At 36.7% G+C, this 23,255-nt stretch overlaps 1 long non-coding RNA gene across 1 annotated transcript in view; it reads right to left on the bottom strand.

Moving 5' to 3' along the window:
* LOC123379844 overlaps window positions 1-21,148 on the bottom strand; it is a 48,462-nt gene extending 27,314 nt beyond the window's left edge. Inside the window, exon 1 of the long non-coding RNA XR_006584758.1 lies at window positions 21,093-21,148. This is a non-coding gene — a long non-coding RNA (uncharacterized LOC123379844). The remainder of the gene's footprint in view (window positions 1-21,092) is intronic.
* Between the last annotated feature and the right edge of the window lie 2,107 nt (window positions 21,149-23,255).

The raw sequence follows: 23,255 nt of genomic DNA, 5'->3' as shown, positions 1-23,255 counted from the left end.
AATTTCTGATGTGTAAACACTCTCACCATGGCCAATACCAAGCTAACAATGTGAAGTCATGAAGGCACCACTGGGAAGAGGTGAGTGCAATCAGCTTTTATGAGGCAGTGTAAGCCTCCTCCAGTCTACTACTGGATGTTCACTGTCCCTCTGACTCCTTAAATATATACAGTATTATACCATGGCCCCTCTCCACTGGAATGCTATCCATGATGCTTTCAGAACAGTTATGGCTGGCCTAAGCCTTGGAAATTAGACTTCAAGAGACTGTATACACTCTACTATTTAAGTCTTCCCCCAATAAATCCTATATTATATTTGCACTGCTTGGTGCTAGTGGCATGTGACCATGACCTCTTTACATGGCAAAAGTAACGCCTGACCCAAAGAACATTAGAGTTTCAAACATCAAAGTCATATGCATGGAGGTGGTAGAGATGAAGCATCTCAGTCACTACAAGCAGATGAACATTCACTTTACTTTTCCCAAGCTTAGACCTTACAATCTGGAAGCTTATAAAACATTTCTACAGGAGAATCTGGTTTCCTGCTATCAATCACTTTGGTATCTTGGTTTCCCATATTGAAAATGACCTCTAATAGGATTCCTAAGGACACATCCAGCTGTGACACTCCTTCATGCTGACCCATATTCAAAACATTACCCAAGCCTGTTAAACCCTTTCCCCAAAGAGCAGCTTTATTTCAAACACAGAAAAAAGCATACAGAAAACTATAAAGGGTGAGGCATAGAACGAATATTTTTTGTTGTTCTTATCACTGATTAAACGCATTTGGGAAGAATGGCTGATCAAGAAAAATTATTAGCTTTTTGTACAAACTTGAAATGCAGACTAGTAAAAAACTGCCAAACGCAGAATTTTGTTGTGCATAAATCTATACCTTAGCAGATATTCATTAAATGGGTCTCTCACTGTTAGCAAGTATGTTCCACCTTGGCACACACAACTTTCAATTCATTTAACTCAGTGGGTTTTTTGTTTGTTTGTTTGTTTGTTTGTTTGTTAGTGCTTATTTATTTTTGAGAGAGAGAGAGCAAGCGAGAGACGGGCAGAGAGAGAAGGAGACACAAAATCCGAAGCAGGCTCCAGGCTCTGAGCGGTCAGCACAGAGCCTGACGGTCAGCACAGAGCCTGACGTGGGGCTTGAACTCTCAAACCGTGAGACCATGACCTGAGCTAAAGTCAGACGCTTAACTGACTGAGCCACCCAGGCACCCTTAACTCAATGTTTTCTTTTGCTTCAAGTGATTGCCTTTGGCTATGGGCTTATTTGAAACAGGCTTAGGGGCATGTTTCTCCTCTGATTTAACTCAACATATATTCCAAGTTTCCTAACAGGTTAGATTTCCTCTCCTCTCCTTTGGACTCTGTCTCCAGGTCCATTCCTTTCCATTGTATTCTCAAATGTCCATCAGGGGATTAAGACAATGGAGGACTGTGGGGAACAGGATGTAGACAACCCAGCTTTAAACAGACAAAGCTAATCGGATTATCAGAAACCCTTCCGAGAAAATATGGTTTGAAACTAAATGATCTCTAACGCCCTGACCAGCTCATAATCTGTTTATCTCCATACTGAAGAAGATGTAATAGACACAGAAAGGATCCTGTACAATCTGCCTCTCTAGGTAACTACACGTAAGGTACAACAGTACCCTAGGTACAAGGGTAAGAAAGACAGCTAGATTAGATGTTTAATAAGGGCTGGGTTTTGCCTTTCTATGTGGTATCTTATTCAGTCTTCATTGTAGTCCATACAAGCTAATATTCCCCCATTACTGGTGAGGATGCTGAAGGCTACATATTTGCCCAAATTTTTGCAGCTTACCAATGTCAGGCTTGCAAATGGCACCCCGATCTGAAAGCAGCGTCTGTGTTCTCAACCATTCTATGCATGACTCCATTCTGCACCTCCAAAGCTATGGAAATTCCATCAGGGGTGTCAAATCAGATGCTACTTTCCACAGCTTGAATAGACTATACTGTTATATTAATCCTTATCTGTGATTGACCCTCAAAAAACACTCATCAAATTCAGTCTTATATTTCTTCAATGCCCTTCTCTTTCCTAGGATTAAAAAAAAATTGTAGACCAAGGAAGTTTATGTATTTTCAACGTAAATACATAGGAGAGCCATTTTTTCTTCAAAGACTTGGAAGAATATTGTAGTGCAAATAATTGGTCCTAATTTTTTGTTCCCTTAGGTTATGTTCTTGTGGATTATGTATATTGCTTTATGTTCCATCCAAAGAATAGGCTACAACAATGCTGAGATATCACATTTTCTGGATGGATGAATGCTTATAACATTGTCCTTCACTTCTAATGACAATAGTGACTGTTTACTGGATATATTTCCCCTATATTATCTATTTTACCCTATATTATCTATATTTCCCCTATATTATCTATTTTACCACAATCCTATGGGGTAGCTGCTATAATTGTACCCATGTCAGATGAGGAAAAAACATAATTCCAGCTTTGTCACACACAACAAACTGATCTTGCCAGGACTGGAAACTTAGTTCTCTTATTCCAGATCCCATTCTTGTACTGTACTCCATCACTCATAACTCCATATTTGAAATACTCACCCACTTGCAACTATGTAATTAGTTTTATTTCCACTGGATTATTTTTCTCATTCCCTTCTTTCAAGCTTTCATTATAGTTTTCTGGGCGGGTCTACAAAAATAGTGAAGCTTAGATATGCTTAAATTGACCAGGTTCTTCTACCTTAACCCCCCAGAACTAAATTATATTTTTTTTTTCTGGAGGGAGGTCATATAAAACAGGAACAGAACTTTCCTGATTAGAACAAAGTGAGCCTAGGGTTGAATCCTGTTATAGCCCAACACCTTGGAATAGAATGTCTTCCACAGTCAAGCTGTTCTGTCTTTAAGGGGCTGGCTAAACTACTTGAAAGTCATCAAGGGAAAAAAGTTATTCCTATTTCAGATAAAATGGGGACAAAATGATAGTTGCTGAACTACAGACAGCTTGGCTGAAGACTTTAGCTGCATAGTTATTTGTTGATTGGTCACAATGTTTTCTATTTTCTTTTATGTATTAATCTGCATGTAATAACACACATAATTTTTTTAAAGATTTCATTATTTTTAAAAAATTTTATTCTCTATTTTTTAAATGTTTATTTATTTATTTTGGGGGGAGGGGGCGAGAGAACATGAGCAGAGGAGGGGCAGTGAGAGAGAATCCCAAGTAGGCTCCACACTCAGCAGGGAGCCTGACACAGGCCTGGATCCCACAACCGTGAGATCACGACCTACGTCCGTATCCAGAATCAGACACTTAACCAACAGAGCCACCCAGGAGCTCCTTAAGATTTTATTTTTAAGTAAGCTCTACACACAACTTGGGGCTTGAACTTAAAACCCTGAGATCAAGAGCTGCATGCTTTTTCAACTGAGCCAGCCAGGTGCTCCAGTATACATAATCCTTACTGACTATTTATGCTATTCAGCATGCCACAGAATTTCTGTAAGGTAACTCAATTAATCCTTATTTAAAAAAAAATGAGGTAGATACTATTAGTATTCCCATTTTACAGACAAGGAAACTGTGACAGGCCATATAGCCAAAAAGTTCTTGGGCAAAGATAGAAATAGTAAGAAATACTCACTTCATTCTCTTACTCTTAATTCCCATATCTGAAACATGAAATTAATAACATAATCTCAGTAGGATCCTGGGTATTATGAGATCGACAAAATAAATCTATTATATCTGCAGTTTCAAGAAGCTTAAAGCCTAATTTTAGACAGAAGCTTTTCACATGCTAAAAAATAGATAAAGATAAATTTCACTATAAAATAGAAAGTGAAGTAAAATGTGATTAGAAATCAAAAAGCATGGAAAAGACAAGAGGCACTGACTACTAATTTCCCCTCCTTGAGATATAAGGGCTCTTGAGTCCTATAGTAAGGGAATCTGAGCTTTGCTCAGTTTAGAGTTTCCCCCAAGTAATTGATGGATGGGGTTGAGGTGAGGAGCTTTTCTGAATTCCATGTAGGGTAATGGACCCCTAGATAAGAGATAGGAAAACAGCCTGCAATAATTAAGCTTCTATTCTTTTTGAAAATTATTTCTGAAGCTAGAAAGAAAGAAAGAAAGAAAGAAAGAAAGAAAGAAAGAAAGAAAGAAAGAAAGAAAGAAAGAAAGAAAGAAAGAAAGAAAGAAAGAAGTGGAGGGGAGACAGGGGCAGAGGGGGATGGAAAGGAGAAAGGAAAAAGGAAAAGTAAATAAAAGGGAAAAGAAAAGAAAGTATGTTTCTGATAAAGTTCAGAAATTCTGATAAAGATCAGGAAGAGAGTGAGTTGACATGGGAGAAGAGATTTGAACTTGACTATGAAGAGTGTGTTTGGGACCAGTAAGGCAGAAAGGGGTGGTGGAGAGCATTCCGGTTATAAAAAAGCACAGATTTCCATTTCTATTTATTCCTTTGGAACATGGTTTGTTCCAACTGGTTGTGCCTCGCTAATGATGCCACATTGCACATGTCTTAATTAACAAGCATATAGAATAATTCCATCACTGCCTCCTGATGAGAGTCCAGAAAATAAGCCGAGGAGATTCAAGAGAGTAAAAGACATAGACCGCCATCTCCTAAACTGATGTTGTCAGCATGTGGCTGAGGGTGACAAAAAGTCATTATTCTCCTATTACTGGGCTTCTGGGATCAATTAATTCAATATTTCACAGACCTCCTAGACTAGAGACAGGAGGTAAGCTGCAATTAATTATCTATTCTTTTCAGAGATCACTTCTAAAGCTCAGTAGCTGAACTAAAAAAAAATAAAAGGGAATTGTAATAAAAGAAAGAAAAGGTGCTTCTGATAAAGCTTATGATTGTAGTTAACTGGAAACTGGATCGACAGTAGAAAACTGAAGAGGAGGGCAAAACCTACTCAGAAAAATCAGCCCCCTGTTCCCTCAGCTCTGCATTAGGTGTCCAAGGCCAGGATTTCAACTTGGTGCTAACACTAACTCACTGAAATTTTTGAAGGTATTGCACTGCATCAGTTTGCTTAATTGCAAAGTGAATTCTGTGAGTTTGTTTCCAAACCCTCATGGATTGTTCTGAGGATAAAATGAGATCATGGCTATGGACTTTGAAAGCTTTGGTAGGCTGGTCATACTAATGCAAGAGATAAAAGAACAGCCTGGATATTTCAGGGTATACACTGGAAATGTGCTTTTTAACTAACATTTATTCCTTCAATTACCCTCTTATCATTTGGTTAGTGATTGTCTAGTTTATCCCTTATTTTGTCTATGTCTGTTCAAGCAAAATTAAGTGGAGCCACAGAGACACTCACTACTCAGAGATTTTTTTTTTTCATTTATCACTTATATATAACACCCAGTGCTCATCACAACAGGTGCCCTCCTTAATGCCCATCATCTTCAACACCCCATCAACCCTGTTTGTTCTCTGTATTTAAAAGTCTCATTGTTTGCCTTCCTCTCTGTTTTTATCTTATTTTTCTTCCCCTTCCCCTATGATCATCTGTTAAGTTGCTCAAGTTCCATATATGAGTGAAATAGTGGGTATCTGTCAATCTCTCATTGGCTTATTTCGCTTAATACCCTCCAATTCCACCCACATTGTTGCAAATGACAAGATTTCATTCTTTTTAATCACCAGCTACTCAGAGATTCTAAGTAGATTCTGGGTTGATAGGTTCGGCAGGCATTGTCAATTTATGGAGAATGTGGAAGCCACATGTAAGTGTAGCCTTCACCTGCTGTCTAATATGGGCACAAAATTGAGGTAGTAAAGGCCTACATGCCAGCTATATATAGCTGCTTTATCTCCATTAAGTAAGTCATACTATTCAGACAATTATATATTTCAAATTAATACCACTTAGGGAATTTGCTGTCTTCTATGAATTCTATCTCCCTTCACTTTCCACCTAAATTTGCAATAATTCTACTTCATGTCTTGTCTTACAAACCACACCAATCTCCTCTACTCTGCCTGTGCTCTGTACTCTCCTAACTGCCTGTGTTTGAGTTCTTTCATTAATATTAACAATTAACATTTACTGAGTGGTTATCGTTTGCCAGGTTTTTTTCATAATTGCTTTACATGTACTAACTCATTTAATTCTTGTAAATGCAGTAAAATACCACAATGACTCCCATTTTACAAAGAGCTGAGGCTTACACATATTATACAACTTGCTGCAGGAATGCTGACACTTACTGACACTAGTAAGTGTCAGTCCAGAATTCCCTTCCTGCCATGTCCAGTCGTCCAATCCTATTTAACTACCACTTGCTCAATAAAGCCTTTCTTGATGTTCCCAGTCCCAAGAATCCTTTCCTTCTGGTGACCGCTACAGCAATCTATCTGTTCTACTTCCTTGACACTTACCCCACTTAATCTTTAAATGCAGATTAGTTTGAGAATATTCATAAGGAGTGAACCATTCTAGGCACTGGGTATTCAAAGGTGAATAAGACATAGTGTCTGCCACTGAGTAACTTATAGTCAAATAGAATAGATATTCAAAAGATATAAGAATATGGTATAGTATTTAATAATTCATACATACACACAATGCAGCTAAAATCCCTGGAAAGAACAGTTGGAAGAATAGGTCATCTGAGCTGAATATTGACCAAAAGGAAATATAGACAATTCCTAGGTTTCTGGCTGGAGCAGTTGGGTCAAAGACGGTATCATTCACACATACATGGCATCCAGTAGGATAAGATAGGGCTGGGTTATAAGTTTATTTGGGGATGTGTTAGGTGTTTGGTATTTATGGGACATTTAAATGTGACCATCCATTTGATATTTGGACATGGTCAGGTAAGAAGTCTAAGGAAGTTCTAGAGGTTTAAGAGTTAAAATTTGAGGGACAGAAGTGGGTGGCTTCATCCAATCACCAGAAGAAGGTAAAAGCAGTATTATTGATTTTTGTTTAACACATTTCTCCTTTTGTTGAAGATATAAACTCCATGACCTAACTCCTTCCACCAAGAGTTTCTTCTCTGCCTCCTCACAAGGGCTTGGCTGTTCCTCTGCTTTACGTGGATGTTGGGACTACAGGGTAAAATCAGTGAAGGATGGCAGTGAAACATTAACTTTTAAGGGTCAGGTAGAGGGAAGTGAACCCCTAAAGGACAGACAAGGCAGGGCCAGTGGAGGATGAAGTAAGCCAGTAGAGTGTGGTCATGGAAACAAAGGCAGAGAGCAACTCAAGAAGAAAAAAGTAGTCGATGAACTACTGTGAAATGGCAAGACTGGTAAGAGTTTAATACTGGATGTTGTGTGGGAATGCAGTAAGTGATGGAAATAGGAAGTAACAATAACAGTAAAAAGAATATAATCATAATTAAAAATAATAAAAATGTCAGAAATCATATTACAGAGTTCAAAGCATGATAGAGTTAAAATATTTATATTTCCCCCTTTTCTGATAATGTGGTAAGTTGCATTAATTGATTTTAAATTTTTAACCAATTTCACTGAAGTTTTTGGGATGTTTGTGCGTGAGAGAGAGAGAGAGCATTTATAGACCGATTCTAAAATGTTATAGAAATTCAAAGATACAAGAAAAACCAAAACTATTTAAAAAGAAGAACAAAGTTGGAAGACTTACCAAGTATCATGATTTATTACAAAGTAATAGTAATAATGATCATGCTACATCAGCATAAGGATAGAAATAAAGAGACCAATGTAATTAATAAAATGGAAGAAAAAGAGTTCAGAAACAGACCTTTTATACATATGATATATGTATAGATGATAGATGATATATGTATAGATGATATATGTATAGATGATAGATGACAAAGGGGACAGATACTACAGTGAAGTAGAGAAACCAGAGTCTTTTCAGTAAATTATGCTAAATAAATTGGATATCCATATGGAAAAAGTATATCTCAAGTCCTATTTCATACTGTATGCAAAAATTAACCTAGGTAGAATGTTCACCTAAAGAGAAAAAGTAAAACACTAAGTTTTTATGAGATCGTAGGAAATTATCTTTATGATCTTGAGGCAGGTGGGGGGAAGAGTTCTTATACAAGACTATTTCAGACTTTAAGAACTCCTCTCATCATAAAACGAAACAAAACACCATAGAAAGACTGAAAAGTCCAACAGTAATGTGGGAGACTATGTCTGCAATACATTTATCTAACAAGAGCTCACAACCAGAATACATAAACTCCTAAACATCAATAGAAAAACAGAAAAATGGCCAAACAGACACTTCCCCAAAGAGGATATTCAAATGGATGAAAAGGAGCTCAAATCCATTATTAAAGAAATGTAAATTAACACTACAATGAGATACCAGAAAGGCTAAAATGAAGAACAAAACAAAGCAAAAAAAAAAAACAAAAACAAAAATAGCAAGTATTGGCAGGGATGTACAACAGTAGCAACACTCATACAGTGTTCATCCAACATAACCACTTTGGTAATACATACATATATTTAAAGTATAAAGTACATGTCCTACTACCCTCCTAAATACTTGCTCTACAAAACACCTAACAATGTGCACCAAAGGACACGCGAGATTATTCACAGCAGCATGAATCTTAATAGCCAAAAGTGAAAACAACTCAAATGCCAAATGTCCATCAACAGTAGAATGGATAAACAAAGTATGCCGTATTCATACAATGGGTAATATCCAGAAATAAAAATGAACTATTACTATACCCAGGGATCAATCTCAAATACAATATCAAGCAAAAGCAGCTAGATATGAAAGAACACCTTCTGTGTATTTCCATTTTTTATAAAGTTCAAAAACAGGTAAAACTAAAACCTCATGAAAATTAAAATTGAAATATAGGGATAATGACTCAAATTGGGCTTGAAGTGGGTTTCTGTGACTATTCTGCATTCTGATCTGGTTGCTGGTTTCATGAGTGTATTCATGGTGTACAAATCATGATGATGTCTACTTTTGATCTATGCACTTTTCTGTATGTATATTTCCAATTAGTTAACAGAAAAAAAAAATGTTGGATTTGATGAACTTGCCTAGGTAAAGGAGAGTGAAGACCTTGACAACCCACAATATTTATAGCCTAAGCAGAGGAGGAGACATTCAGTGAAAGGCATCAGGAAGAGACAAAGATCTACGATCCAGGTCTAATTCATTTTGGCTTTCAGCTACAGAACCCATAGCAGTGTCTTCATTCAATTATTCATGTACCAATTCAACAAACACTTTGGAGCACGACCCTGTGCCAATTACTGTGCCAAACTCTAGGCATAGAACAGTTACCAAAAGGAAGTAAATGCTGCTTTTAAGGAGGCATGTGCTTTGTACATTGTACATTAAATTATTTTGAGTGAACAAATTAGTGAATGAATACAAAGCAACATTTGAAGTTGGAAGTCCTGTTAATTGGTAAACTCCTCCTTTTGATTTACAAGCTATGGACATAACCACAGGCTTGCTGAAGCCAGATATAAATGTCTATGTTTCTGCACTGGAATTGGATTTTGTGATTCCTGATTCCCTTATAGGGTTATCAAATGCTTGTTTACCCAATTTTTCAAATTCTATCTGGTTTTGTTCTTTATGGCATCTTCAAAATATAAAATATTAAATTTCTCTCTGCAATAAAGTAGAAAAAAACAGAATTCAAACTAAATATTATATAGTAGCTCTCTGTATTCCTCTCTCCATAGAAAGCTCAATATCAAGATGAAAGCGAATGAAGTTGTGCTACATGAATACAAATATGGATAATTACAATAAAGTCTGAGACACCCATTTTTTTTACCAGTTATATTTTTACCTATTCATTTGACAAGAAAAACATTTCCCAAGCTTGTGATGACTTAAGAACTCCCTCAAAATGTTTTTCCAGAGTATTCAAGATAGAAATGTGTTAGCATTTGTGTTTGTGTGTTCATACAGGAACAGTAATCTACACAAGTCTTGCTCGGAGGATAAAGAAATACACAATGATGGTTCAGTAATTAGCATCTTCATTATGCTTTGTGCTTTACAAATTATCCTACCACCTTTAGAGCACATCCAGCATGATTCTATCCTTTTTTTCTTAATGTTTATTTATTTATTTTGAGAGGGAGAGTGTGTGTATGCAAGCGAAAGAGCACGAGTGGGGGAGGGGCAGAAATAGAGGGGGAGAGAGAGGATCCCAAGCAGGCTCCATCTCACGGGGCTGTGAGATCATGACCTGATCCAAAATCAAGAGTCAGATGCTTGACCAAATGAGCCACTCAGGTGCGCCTCTTTCATTTCTTACATGATGCCATGAGAATGGTTTTTTATCTGTATTTTACACACACACAAACACAGCACACAAAGGCCCACCATTGAGACACGTGCGGTACCTAGCCCCAGGTTGCCTAAGTGTCACAAACACCACTAGAATCCACAATTTTCAGTCTCTAAATCCAGAGTTTTTTCTACTTGCCCCGTATAGTACAAAATCTGTCTCAAGTTGGATTTTCTGGAAAGCAAATTCTGAAACAATGAAATGTGCAGTATATTTATTGAGGGAGTACCCTTGCAATTAACACTTGTGAAAGCGAAGGGAAGAAAACAGGTTTCTACAGAGAGAGAAAATGAGCTTGGCCAGCCCACAGGGGAGTCAGGAAATAAAATGGCCTGCATTCTTCCAAAATGGCCAGGCTTTTAAAAACCCAGCCTCAATCAGTCATTGGATGTGAGCCATCTAGGAAGGTGGGCCACCTGGGAAGACCATGAGATTGGATGGGGTGACTCTCTACAGCTGATGCAATCCTTGAAGTTGCTGCCAGCTGAAGGCTGTTTACTGACAAGCATTTTTGGTAGCCTGGGCGAACAGCTTCCTTGAAGGCAAAACTGAATAGCACATTTTTCTTTTGTCACCAATCTTACCAATGATCGCTTAAGTCAATCAATATTTTTCTGGTCTTCCTAACTTTCCAACAAGGATATCCTGTTGCTTCCTAAATACTATGGAACTTGTTTGTGGGAACATGTCTCTGGACCACAAATTAACATGGAAATACGGACCTATGGTTATCATTTTTACTCTTCCTTTTAAGCCAAAAGTAGCCAGAGATAGAAAAACTCTCATTTTAATACACAGAAAGTGACCCTTTCTCAATCATACATGGGACAGGCTTCCCGGCTTTTTTATATTTTGTTAGACAGTGAGTAAGTGTAATGGACATTCAAATGTGAAGGCATTTTGGAGAACTTATATCCATGATCATACGATAGAGTAATCTCCCTTAAATTAACTGTGGTACATTTAGTAGTTAGTCTCAATTAATGTCATCTCCCCAAAACCTTATTATAGTTTCAACCTGTAGTACCTCTGTATCCAGCATGCTTTATACATTTCCCTGTGGAGAGGAATAACTTTGTTTTGTCTTAAACGTGTCTGTAACTTCTGCCAGAAAACACTGGCTGCCATCATGATTATCAGCCTCGTCATTATAACAACAGTTATTAAAGTTTTCTATTTTCTAAGATTTCACATGTTTACCTCATCCAGCTTTCACAACAATAGTACCACTAAATAAATATGGTAGAAAGACAACATATATTAGAATGGTCTAGAACCTTTGGAAGTATGGTAGGGGCAACAAGAAGATTTTGACTCACCCCAGGATAGACATTAGTCACACACCCCCCCACCCCAACCTGACCATAGAGTTTTTGCTGTGCTTGGGTAAAAACTGCTTAGCGCATGTTACTTAACATCATGTTATTGGTTGGTTGGTAATACAGAAAACATCAACTCTAATAAGTATGTTTAAAAAGAATTTTTAATATGCCACCAGAGAGAAACTGGAAAACAAGAAACAGCAAATCACCTGCTTTTAGAGAAAGGAAAAGATCTTGAGTGATAAAGTTGATAAAGTAGAAAGTGAAACCATAACCTACTGGTGAAATAAAACCATTCAACCAGAAGTGAGCACTAGCACATAGGAAAGCTCCCTCAAATAGTGGTATTTGGTGGAATACTGGTTAGTGTTCTTAAAGAGTGAGAGATTTATCTATTAGCTGATTCCTTTACCGCTATTTGGGGCACTGACTTTTCAAAAGTACCTGTGAATTCTAAATATCTGCCTTGTTTCTTTTCTCTAAGCATCTGGGTAACTGAATTTACCCAATACCAAATTTACCCAGTTTAACCCAATACCAAAGAGGTATTATTGGCAATAAAACTGCTCTATTCTGGAACCTTTTATTATTCCTTGTTTTGGGGTTCTGCTTGGCAGAAAACCATTGCGACTTTAATAGGAAAATAAGGAACTCTGCACAAAACTTGGAAATAATTTTCATAATTAATACAGAGGAAAAAAATGGAAAGGGAGCTAACATTAATGGAGGACCTTGAATGTGCCAGGCACTAGGGCAGTTCTTGGCATACATTGCCAGTTATAAAATCTCTGTGAAGAATGCACTGTCATTCCTAGTTTCAAACGAAGGTGCTGGGCTTCAAAGAAGTTGAATGCTACATTAATGACTGAGTGAATAGGAAGTAGGCACTTCCCTAATCCTCTCTCAAAACGTACGTATAATGGCTGGGCCCCAAATTCTTCTGATCCCCAAACCAGGATCTTCTTGATGCTCTACATATCTGAGGAAGCAAAGACACTGAACCCAAATTTCTTCATCTTTTCCCCACATTTCTCAGTCTCTCAAACAAATTCCACATCATCAAAGGTCCCTTCTGTTCTCAAAGCACAGTGTCCATAAATCTCCATTTTTCTCCAACTATTACTTCAATGAGTTGCTTGACATTTCCATTATCTCAAAGGTCTCTTCCAGCTATAAAGTAAGGAACAATAACCCCAAGACTATACAGTTTTATTAGTAATTTCGTGTCAGAATATATATATATATATATATATATATATATATATGTATATGTATATATACACATACACATATATAAACAAATATATATCTTCTCCTTGGAAAAGTCTAAGCTATTTTTTCTTAAAGTATTGCTTCTGTTCATTCTTTCTCCCCTCTTCTTCTGGGGCCCCAATTCTACTTATGTTAAGTCTTTTCACTGTGTCTCCATATCCCTTATGTTGTTGTGTTTTGTTTTGTTTTTTGCACTGGCATCCTTTTGTCTGTGTTTCAGGCTAGGTATTTTCTTCTTTCTTGCGCTTCTCTACACTGCTAAATGTACAGTTAAACTTATCCCCTGAGATACTAATTTGAAATATTGTTGTTTCCATTGATTCTTTTTTGGAGATATTTATTCCTTTTGTAAATATCAGTTTTCTATGGAAATTTCCCATCTTGTCCTTTAATATCTTGAGCATATTAGAGTTATTTGAAATTCATCATTCTTAATATCTGAATTTCTTGTGGTCCTGTTATGTTCTCATAGTCCTTGGTCAATATTTATCTGTTCGACACCCAGTGATTTTTTTTTTATTTGATTGCCCACTGCTTTAGTAGCTCTCCAATATCTTTAAGCAGAATTTTTGGGTATAACTTTTCCAGTATTCTTAGTGGAAATGTTCATTTCAAACAAGAACACTGCTGGAAGTAGAAATCTCCACATAGAAATCTGAATCTATTTTATACTGGAGGAATAAATCAGTATAACACAGTAGGTGAAAGCTCAGACTCCAGAGTCTGATTGCCCCAGGTTTGCATCTGAGTGGCACCATTTATTAACTGTCACTGAGCAAGTAAGTTGGACTTTTTGAGCCATTTTATCTAACTATAAAATGGGAAAATTGAGGCACCTTTCTCAAATGATTGTTATGGGGATGAAATGGGACAGTACCCATATAATGTTCAAACTAGTGAATAGCATACAGTTAGTGCTCAATAAATATAAGTTGTTATCACAACCACTTAAATACTACTAATTACTGCCAACATTTCTACCACTTTTACTACCATGAAAAACATAAAAATTCAAGTATATTTACATGCTTCATTTGTATGCTACAGGAACTCTGTAAGATATATAATATGATACTGACTTACACCCATTTTCAATCTCAGAGAGAGTGAGCTTCAGACCATCGAAGTGATTAGTAAAGAGATCACACAACTAAGAAGTAGCCAATCTGACAGTCACACACTGGTTCCTCTGAACCCAAATTTTGAGTTGTTTTTATAAAATCATTTATAGGGTCTCCTGGGTGGCTCAATTGGTTGAGTGTCCAACTCTTGATTTCAGCTCAGGTCATGATCTCCTGGTTCCTGACTTTTGATTTCGGCTCAGGTCATGATCTCCTGGTTCATGAATCAAGCCCTGTGTCAGGTTCTGCTTTGTCAGTGCAGAGCCTGCTTGGGATTCTTTCTGCCCCTTTTCTGCATGTGCTCGCTCTCTCTCTCAAAAAATAAATATATTTTTTTTAAATAATGAAACAAAATCATTTATAGGACAGTTATAATGTTTAGGGTCTGTCTGGCTAAATGTCCTAATTTAAGGGACATATATCATATTTAAATTCAAGACTTAAAGTTTATCTAATCTTATACCATAATTTTATACATGGGGAAACCAAGTCTCAGAGGGGAAAGGTTTTGGTCTAGTTCATACAGCTAGAAATGGGCAGAACTGTAGAAAGAACAAAATCCCAGGTTTTTCTCTACTTCAGTTCACTCTTTCTGTGTCAAAAATATTTGCCTAGCAATAGCTATGATTTTGACCCTGAAACATCATTAATAATAGCAATACATTCTCCCTCTCCACAAAGTAGCCAAGTAACAGACAGATGATCTTATTCCTACTGCTAATGCCCCATTATTGTATTATACCAGCATTAGCATTGTGTCATAAAATTTAAAAATTTAAGGTAGCATCATCTGCTCAGCCAGAAGGTGAAATCAAGATGGATGTTTATGATGTGTTCAATTTAATTACTGGCTTATTGTGTGTGGTTTGGTTTTGTAAATCAATTCAGTAATACCAGTTTCTCATTAGTCTTAGAGGTGTGGGGTTTTTTTCCCCAAGTCCATGGAGTATGCAGTAACTATCCATGGAGGAAATAACAACATCAACCTTTTTTAGAAATACCTACTGATTTACAACAATATGTATGGACCTAAAGGGTATTATGCTAAGTGAAATAAGTCAGACAGAGAAAGCCAAATACAAGATGATTTCATGTATAGATGGAATCTAAAAAACAAAACAAGAAAATGAAACAGAAACAGATCCATAGATAGAACAAACTAGTGGTTGCCAGAGGGGAAGGGGGAGGGAATGGGTGAAATAGGTTAAGGGGATTAACAAGTACATATTTCCAGTTATAAAATAAATAAGTCACATAGATGTAACGCACAACTTAGGGAATATAGTCAATAATAGTGTAATAATTTTGTATGATGACAGATGGTAACTAGACCTATTGCAATCATTTCATAATGTATAAAAATATTATAAATTTTAATGTATAATTATAATATATAAAAATAATGTAAAAATAACATGTACAGCCTGTATTCTTATATAAAATATATGAATGCATTTTTTAGAATGTATAAAAAATATGTAGTCTTCAATGATTTCTGTCTTGATTCTGCTGCCATCTTACCCTTTTTTAAACAATTTCCTTTACTTCCTCTTTTTCCTCTCCTAATCGAGCACATCTAAGTGTACACACCTGTGGAGTGAATCATGTTAGCGAATTCCAACTAAATAGTCCCTTTTCTTCCCAACAGCATTCTTTCCCCAAGTTCAACCTGCAACTTAGTGTGTGAATGAACCAAGGCCACCCTGACCTTTGATTTGTCACCTCTCCTACCTTCAACATTCTTCACGGCTTTAATCCATGGACTATAAATTTAGGAAAGACTATTTTTGGTGCCTCGTATCTTCTCTCTGTTCTCTTCCACTTCCAGTCCCTACCTTACTTTTTAATACTTTCTCCAAGAATTCCAACACTGTTGTAATCATCACATCCAACATCACGTAAGGAACAGACCGGATCAACCAGCTCACCCTAAATTGAAGATTTGAAGTGTTTCTTTGAAGTAAGATTTGGATTTGCCAAGAGAACCAGAGACTGAAAAGCTTATACCCCAAGACTGAGTAACTGACTTTTTTGGGGTAGAGGTAGGTATTTCAGTTAGATGGTCCTTCTTAGTTTTCCTCAAATCACATTTAATTTGCCTCCACAAAAGTGTGACTAATGTCATATCAAAGAGGAAAGTTTCTATTTTATCAGTTGCAGAAACAGTAAGCCCACTATGTACCCTAGCCCTAAATATTCTGTGGAAAGAATACATTTCCTTTATCTGGGGAGAAATACACTTGGTCCCAAAGGGCACAAATTTCTCAAGGTAAAATCTAACAAAGGATGAACTGAGGAACTGGAAATAAAAGCTAGGTTATTATCTGTAAGACCTCTTAAAAATAAAAATAACAGCTTTTTTGAGATTTAATTCACATACTATACAGTTTACCCATTTAAAATGTATACTCCAATGGCTTTTAGCATATTTACCAGGTTATGCAATCATCATCCTAATCTTATTAGAACTTTTTCATCAACCCATAAATATTGTACCCATTAGTAGTCACTCCCCAATTCACAATCCATGAAAAATTAGCCCCTGATGGCAGTTCTAGAGGTGATCCCTGTATGTGTCATATTTGTCGACTTACTTTAAAGGTCCTAAAGCCTGAGAAAGAACTCTTGCCAAGTGCTCCAACAATGGCAATCTTGGCCTACCACAGGGCTGTATTGAACACTCGTAGTTGAAACTACAGGTACATCGAATTACCTGCTAGGCGGCATGTGGTCATTCAGTGTGGCTCTCCAAGTCCAGAGAGCAGCTCAGTGTCAAAGCGCAGCCTACAACCCAGGGTTTCTGATTCCAGTCCTGAGGCTTTTTCCACTATCATACTGACTTCTTTGGGATAAACTCCAAAAGGTGCTGGAAATAGTTTCTACCCCAGATCCAACATCAAATTCCTCTTGAACATCCTGAACAATGCCTAATATTTCTTTCCCAGAAAACCTCACTTTTGCACATGTAGAAAAGAGGCAGAAATGCACAACAGAGTACAATAAATTACATCCTGGGCATCCATAGAAAAGTGGAAGGCTTGTGTCCAAGAGGGATAAAGGAACAACTAGAAATCCTGGGGAGGCCCAAACCTCATTTGTGACTTCCCACATTGAGTGAGATCGGCACCTGAGGTAGGTGTGAGCTGAATTATTTCCAGGATTAATTGCTCTGGGCTTTAGTGACAGATTTCAGTGCTACAGTGACTTCAACCAGGTAGAAAAAACAGTCCTTATTGGTCTTTCTTGCTAAAAATTGCTGAGTCAGCTCTCAAATTCTGTCAGTCTGAGACCAACATAGCATAATTTGAAAAGAAGAGTATAGAAGTAAAAGTTTAGGTCATAGGGCACTGTTAGAGAAAAGTGATGGACCTACAAAGGGAAGTAGGGCAGATGTGCCTTTTCTGTTGTAATAACAGGAAGCTCTGTGGTGACTTTTGCATTTAAAAAAGTCTGTTTTGTCCAATTCCTTGAAAATATCTCACCTGAGGCAGAGAGTATAGCAGAAAAGGCATAATCATGGGTATATGAAACAACAAACAAAAATCTGTTCCAATCATCGTGACCTTGGAAAAACAATTTCTTCTATATAAGTTAATTTACTCTTCTGATTATATTACGCATTATATAACTGTTTTGAACAGTAGATGGTAAGAGGTATGTAGAGTTGTGTAACAGTGCCTAGAACATAGCAAATAGCTATTATTATGAATACTATTCAACTCTCTCCTCCCCTCCACAATTTATCCTCATGTTCTCTCCCCACAATCTTATTGCCAAAGATACTGAAAACTTAGTTTGAGTCAATGACATAGTGATTAAAAGGGAGCTAATATTTACTCCTCCCAATGACATTTAAAAACATCTAAGGGCATTGAAAGATATAATGAAGCTTTTATCCAATGGTGGAATTCTGGCAATAAGTCAATCACGAGAAGATATTTCGGGATGTGTGATGGCCCTTGAAATTACTATACCAAAGAGAATACCTCTTTATTTGATGTGTAAGAGGTACATCAAAGACATACGGTAAAAATGTTTGTTATAGACGTCAGCTGTCATGTGGGATACCTCATAATAGGCCTTCATAATGACAGAGTTCTGACCATATCCATGTTGGTCAGGAGTTTTCAGCAGACTCGGGGTAAGTTGTTTAACTTTGTGAGCTTCTGTCTCTCTGTCTGTCACATGGGTTTAACTGGCTCTTTCCCCGAATAAGGGGGGATGTGCAATTCTCTGTCCAGTTCTGGGTGGGAAGACGGGGCTTACAGGATATAGGAGATAGAGTAAAAGAAGAACAGAAAGATATCCAGGGGTGAAGTTGGGATCAGGAAAAATAAACAGTGCTACCACAGAAGGTCTAGAGAAATTCTCAAAGGCTGAAGTGCATTTGATGGGCTCAGGAGGCACTTCCTATATATAGAAAATAAACTGTTAAAGGGGCGCCTGGGTGGCACAGTCGGTTAAGCGTCCGACTTCAGCCAGGTCACGATCTTGCGGTCCGTGAGTTCGAGCCCCGCGTCAGGCTCTGGGCTGATGGCTCAGAGCCTGGAGCCTGCTTCCGATTCTGTGTCTCCCTCTCTTTCTGCCCCTCCCCCGTTCATGCTCTGTCTCTCTCTGTCCCAAAAATAAATAAACGTTGAAAAAAAAAAAAGAAAATAAACTGTTATGGACACTAAAGTAACTGTCACAAGAACTCCATCTTGCCTGATCATCTCACAGAGTTGTTCTGCAATCCAAATAAAATAATCTGCATGATAACAATTTGAATGTCAGAAGTATTATTATTGCAACTTTATGAAAAAACTGACTTTTTATACCAGAGGAAAAATATGTCCTGACCATTAAAGGATAAATTAGATTTCACAGCTAGTTCAGAATTTAAAGTTAACATAAAGACAAACAAATAAGTTATTATATGGTTACCGGTCAGCAATATGGGCATAGGGAAAGAACACCGTAGTTACAGGTAAGAGTCAGATATTGGAGTTCTGGCCGTGCACTTAGCAACTATGTGACCTCAGGCAAGAAGTGTAACCTTAGTTGCATCATCTGAGGAAAAAATAGGGATAATTATGCCTGTCTTAGTGCATTAATGGATTTTTGTTAGGATATAGAGATTGCAACATGAAAGCACTTCGTAAATGGAAATGTGATATAAAAATTGTAATAATAGGTAAAACTTAGCCTTTTCTGAATTTCACCAGCATTAAACTCACCAGAAATTCTTGCCATGGCATTATACATCTTTCTGATAAATCTGTCCCACGGCCACCCCTAAACAGTTAAACACGCACACATGCACACACACACACAGATTTCAAGCTGTCTTTATAAAGTCAGATGTGTCCTCAGAGAACAAGTGGATGAAACACACAAGTGGGCTGGACCTCACCCATTAGAACCATTTCTATGAAATATATACAAGGAGCTTTGTTATTCTCCTGGAAATTAATAGGTTCCTTTGAGCAGAACTGGGATGGGGTACTTTGCCCCCCAGTCAGCAGCAGCCTGACTGGATGACTTCACCTCCTAAGGCTATAATTGCACTGAAAGCAACTCGCATCAAGCCAGTTTCAGAAGGATTGCTTCTTTCTCTATTATCTTTTTTTCTTCTTAAGAACAGGCTCTCCTCAGCTGACATTCTGCAGTAGGAGGAAGACAAGTGACATCCAAGGGCTCATAGCCAAGTGTTTGATTGGAACATTGATACTGAATGTGTCTTCTCAGAGCTTCTGGTGCCCAAATTACCCACGCCCCCACCCTTTTGGCATATGGGCATTTTGCAGTGAAAACCAAGTTGGCATCTGGGCTCATCCTTAATGATCTATCTTATAGCAACATTTAGGGCTGTATTTAAATGTCCCAGATATATTAATAATAAAAAAATGCAGTAAAATTAAACCCCAAGTTAAATCAGGTTTTATTTATTTTAATTGTTTTTATTAATATGGATAAATTTAGAGTCAGGCAGAAAATACAGGCACTTGGTCCTTTACTGGATTAGGGCTTAATTTTATTTTTATTTTCATTGTGTGTTTTTTAATTTGCACAATTAATGCATGCAAGAGTATAAAACTCAGATAATATAAAAAACAAAGGAAAGGAGGAAGCTTTACTTACTATACTGCTATTTGAGATATAAGAAAACATTTTTTTACAAGAAACATGAATAAACTTACATAAGAAATTACAATTGAAGTTAGAAGCAAAAAATGAAATATAATCAGACTTACAACCAGACAGGGAAAGAACATTCCTTAGTAAATCAGCTCAATTTCAGTACTCTCACTAATTAGTGTAAAGAGAGCTTTCAACAAAATTACTAATTAGATTTTTATGAATAATTAGTAATAGGTAAAGTAGAAAAGTACAAAAGGTATAACCGAATAGAGTTAAAGAGAGGTCTATTATTTTTGCCAGGCATCTACAGCAAATGTGTAGATGTAAACTATGATTGGGACACCTGGGTTGCTCAGTCAGTTAAGCATCTGACTTCGTTTCAGGTTATGATCTCACAGTTTGTGGGTTTGAGCCCCACGTCAGGCTCTGTGCTGACATCTCAGAGCCTGGAGCCTGCTTCAGAATCTGTGTCTCCCTCTCTCTCTGTCCCTCCCCTGCTCGCTCATTCATTCTCTCTCTCTCTCTCTCTCTCTCTCTCTCTCTCTCTCTCTCTCTCTCTCAATAATAAACATTAAAAAAAACCTAAAAAAAGTAAACTATGATATTTCCTACTAGATCTATCCAATGTTCATTGCATCATTAGTAAAGTTCATTTAATTTAGGTGTTTATATATACATATTTTATCTTTAGTTTAAATATTAGAAACGTTTTTTTCTTGCAGTATCAGTGTTCAATAAATCGCAGAAAGAATGCCTCGTTTTATTCTTTTTTATTTTTGAGGGGTAGGTTGGCAGGGGATATCAATCACCTTTGCAAACCTAGCCTCAAAATCCATGTTCAAGGTGAATGCTCTATGTGTTCATCCACCTTTATGAACTGATTGATCTGTTGTAAATCAATTTTTTTTCCTACCTGAGACTGATCAGATTTTTACTCCATTTACATGTCAGGTTTAGACGTACTTTCCTTGTCTTCATTTATATTCTGAAACAAGGATGACAATTAATAAGATCTCTTTGCTCTTTTTAAATTATTGAATGAATTTGACATATATCATTGTGTAAGTTTAAGATGTACAGTGTGTGACTTTGATACATTTATATACTATAATATGATGGCCACTTATTATCAGATTGCATATTTATAGTACAATATTGTCTATATTCACTACACTGTGATTAGATCTCTATGGCTAATTTACTAATTGTTGCAGGTTGTTCTCTTAAACAACATCAATTTTTTCCCTTCACTTGCATCCCTTCATAATCATCATTTTACTCCCTATTTTTTACAAGTTTGACTTTTTAAGATTCTACATATAAATGATATCATACAGTATTTGTCTTTCTCTGTCTGAGTTATATCACTTACCATAATGTGTTTGAGATATACCCATGGCAGGATATCTTCCTTTCTCATGGTGGAATAATATTCTATTATGCATATAGATCACATATTTTTTTTTCCATTCATCCATTGATGAACATTTCAGTTGTTTCCATGGCTTGCCTATTGTGAACATGCTGCAATAAACATGGGAGGGTACATATCGCTTCAAATTCCTGTTTTCATTTCCTTTCCTTTCACTCCCATTTCCAGAAATGGAATTGATGGATCATACAACAAATCAATTTGTATCTTTTTTTGGAAACTCGATATTGTCTTCCATAGGGGTTGGATCAATTTACATTGCCACCAACACTGTCTTTTCACCACATCCTCCCAGCACCTGCTGTCTTTTGTCTTGTTGATGATAGCCATTCAAACAGGTATGAGGTGATATCTCTATGTGGTTTGAATTTGCATTCCTTTGATGTTTAGTAATGTTGAACTTCTTTTCATGTGTTTGTTGCTGTCTGCTTTCAAACTATACTGCAAAGCCATTGTAATGAAAATAGTACCATATGGGCACAAAAAATATATATACATAGACCAATGAAGCAGAATAGAGAGCCCAGAAATAAAGCCTAGCAGATACAGTAAACTAATACTTGACAAGAAAGCCAAGAATACACAATGGGGATGGGGTGCCTGGGTGGCTCAATCGATCAAGTGTCACACTTTGGTTCAGTTCATGATCTCACAGTTCATAGGTTTGAGCCCTGCATGGGGCTTTGTGCTAACAGCTCAGAGCCTGGAGTCTGCTTTGGATTTTGTCCTCTTTCTCTGCACTTCCCCTGCTCATGCTCTGTCTCTCAAAAATAAACATTAAAAAAAAAAAAGAATAGACAATAGGGAAAGGACAGTCTCTTCAACAAATTGTACTGAAACACTGGAGAAATATATGCATAACAATTAAATTATACTTCTAGCTTAACACTATTCACAAAAATTAACTCAAAATGCATCAAAGACTTAAACATAAGACCTGACACCATAAAACTCCTAGAAGAAAGCATACAAAAGAAGATCCTCAATATTGGTCTTGGAAACATTTTTTTTTAAATGACACCAAAAAATATAAACAAGAAAAGCAAACATCAGCAAATGGGACTACATCAAACTCAAAAGCTTCTGCACAGCAAAAGAAATAATTAGCAAAATGAAAAGATAATGGAAGAATTTTGTAAACCATATTTCATATAAGGGTAATATCCAAAAAAAGAATTTCCTTGTTTTTATCTATACCACTTAGCTCAGGATTCAAGGTAGAAGTTTAGTTCCATGGATAGCACCCCAAACAAGGGGTGTTGTTAACCCTATAAAGTAAAGAATGATCCACATTCTCAAGGACCTTACAATAAAGTCAGATAAAGTAAAATGATCCACATTCTCAAGGACCTTACAATATTCTTTCAGAGAACACAATGAATCATGAAAAAATAAGAAAAAGAAAGAAGAAAGAAAGAAAGAAAGAAAGAAAGAAAGAAAGAAAGAAAGAAAGAAAATCAACCTATAATTATAATTTTATAAAATAAAAGGGGACACAGGGGAATTGATAATAATCCAATAACTTGGGTTTTATTCAAGCTACTTCCTCTCCCTGAGCAGCAGTTCTCCCATTTTTACATAAAGAAATTAGATTACACCAAAGATTTCCAGGTTGTTATATTCTCAATCTAGTGAAATTTTAAA

The sequence above is a fragment of the Felis catus genome, chromosome A1, assembly GCF_018350175.1.
Source record: "Felis catus isolate Fca126 chromosome A1, F.catus_Fca126_mat1.0, whole genome shotgun sequence".
In the NCBI taxonomy this organism is placed as follows: Eukaryota; Metazoa; Chordata; class Mammalia; order Carnivora; family Felidae; genus Felis; species Felis catus.
The sequence above is the reverse complement of the archived record's forward strand: the minus strand, read 5'-3'. Positions and strand labels throughout refer to the sequence as shown.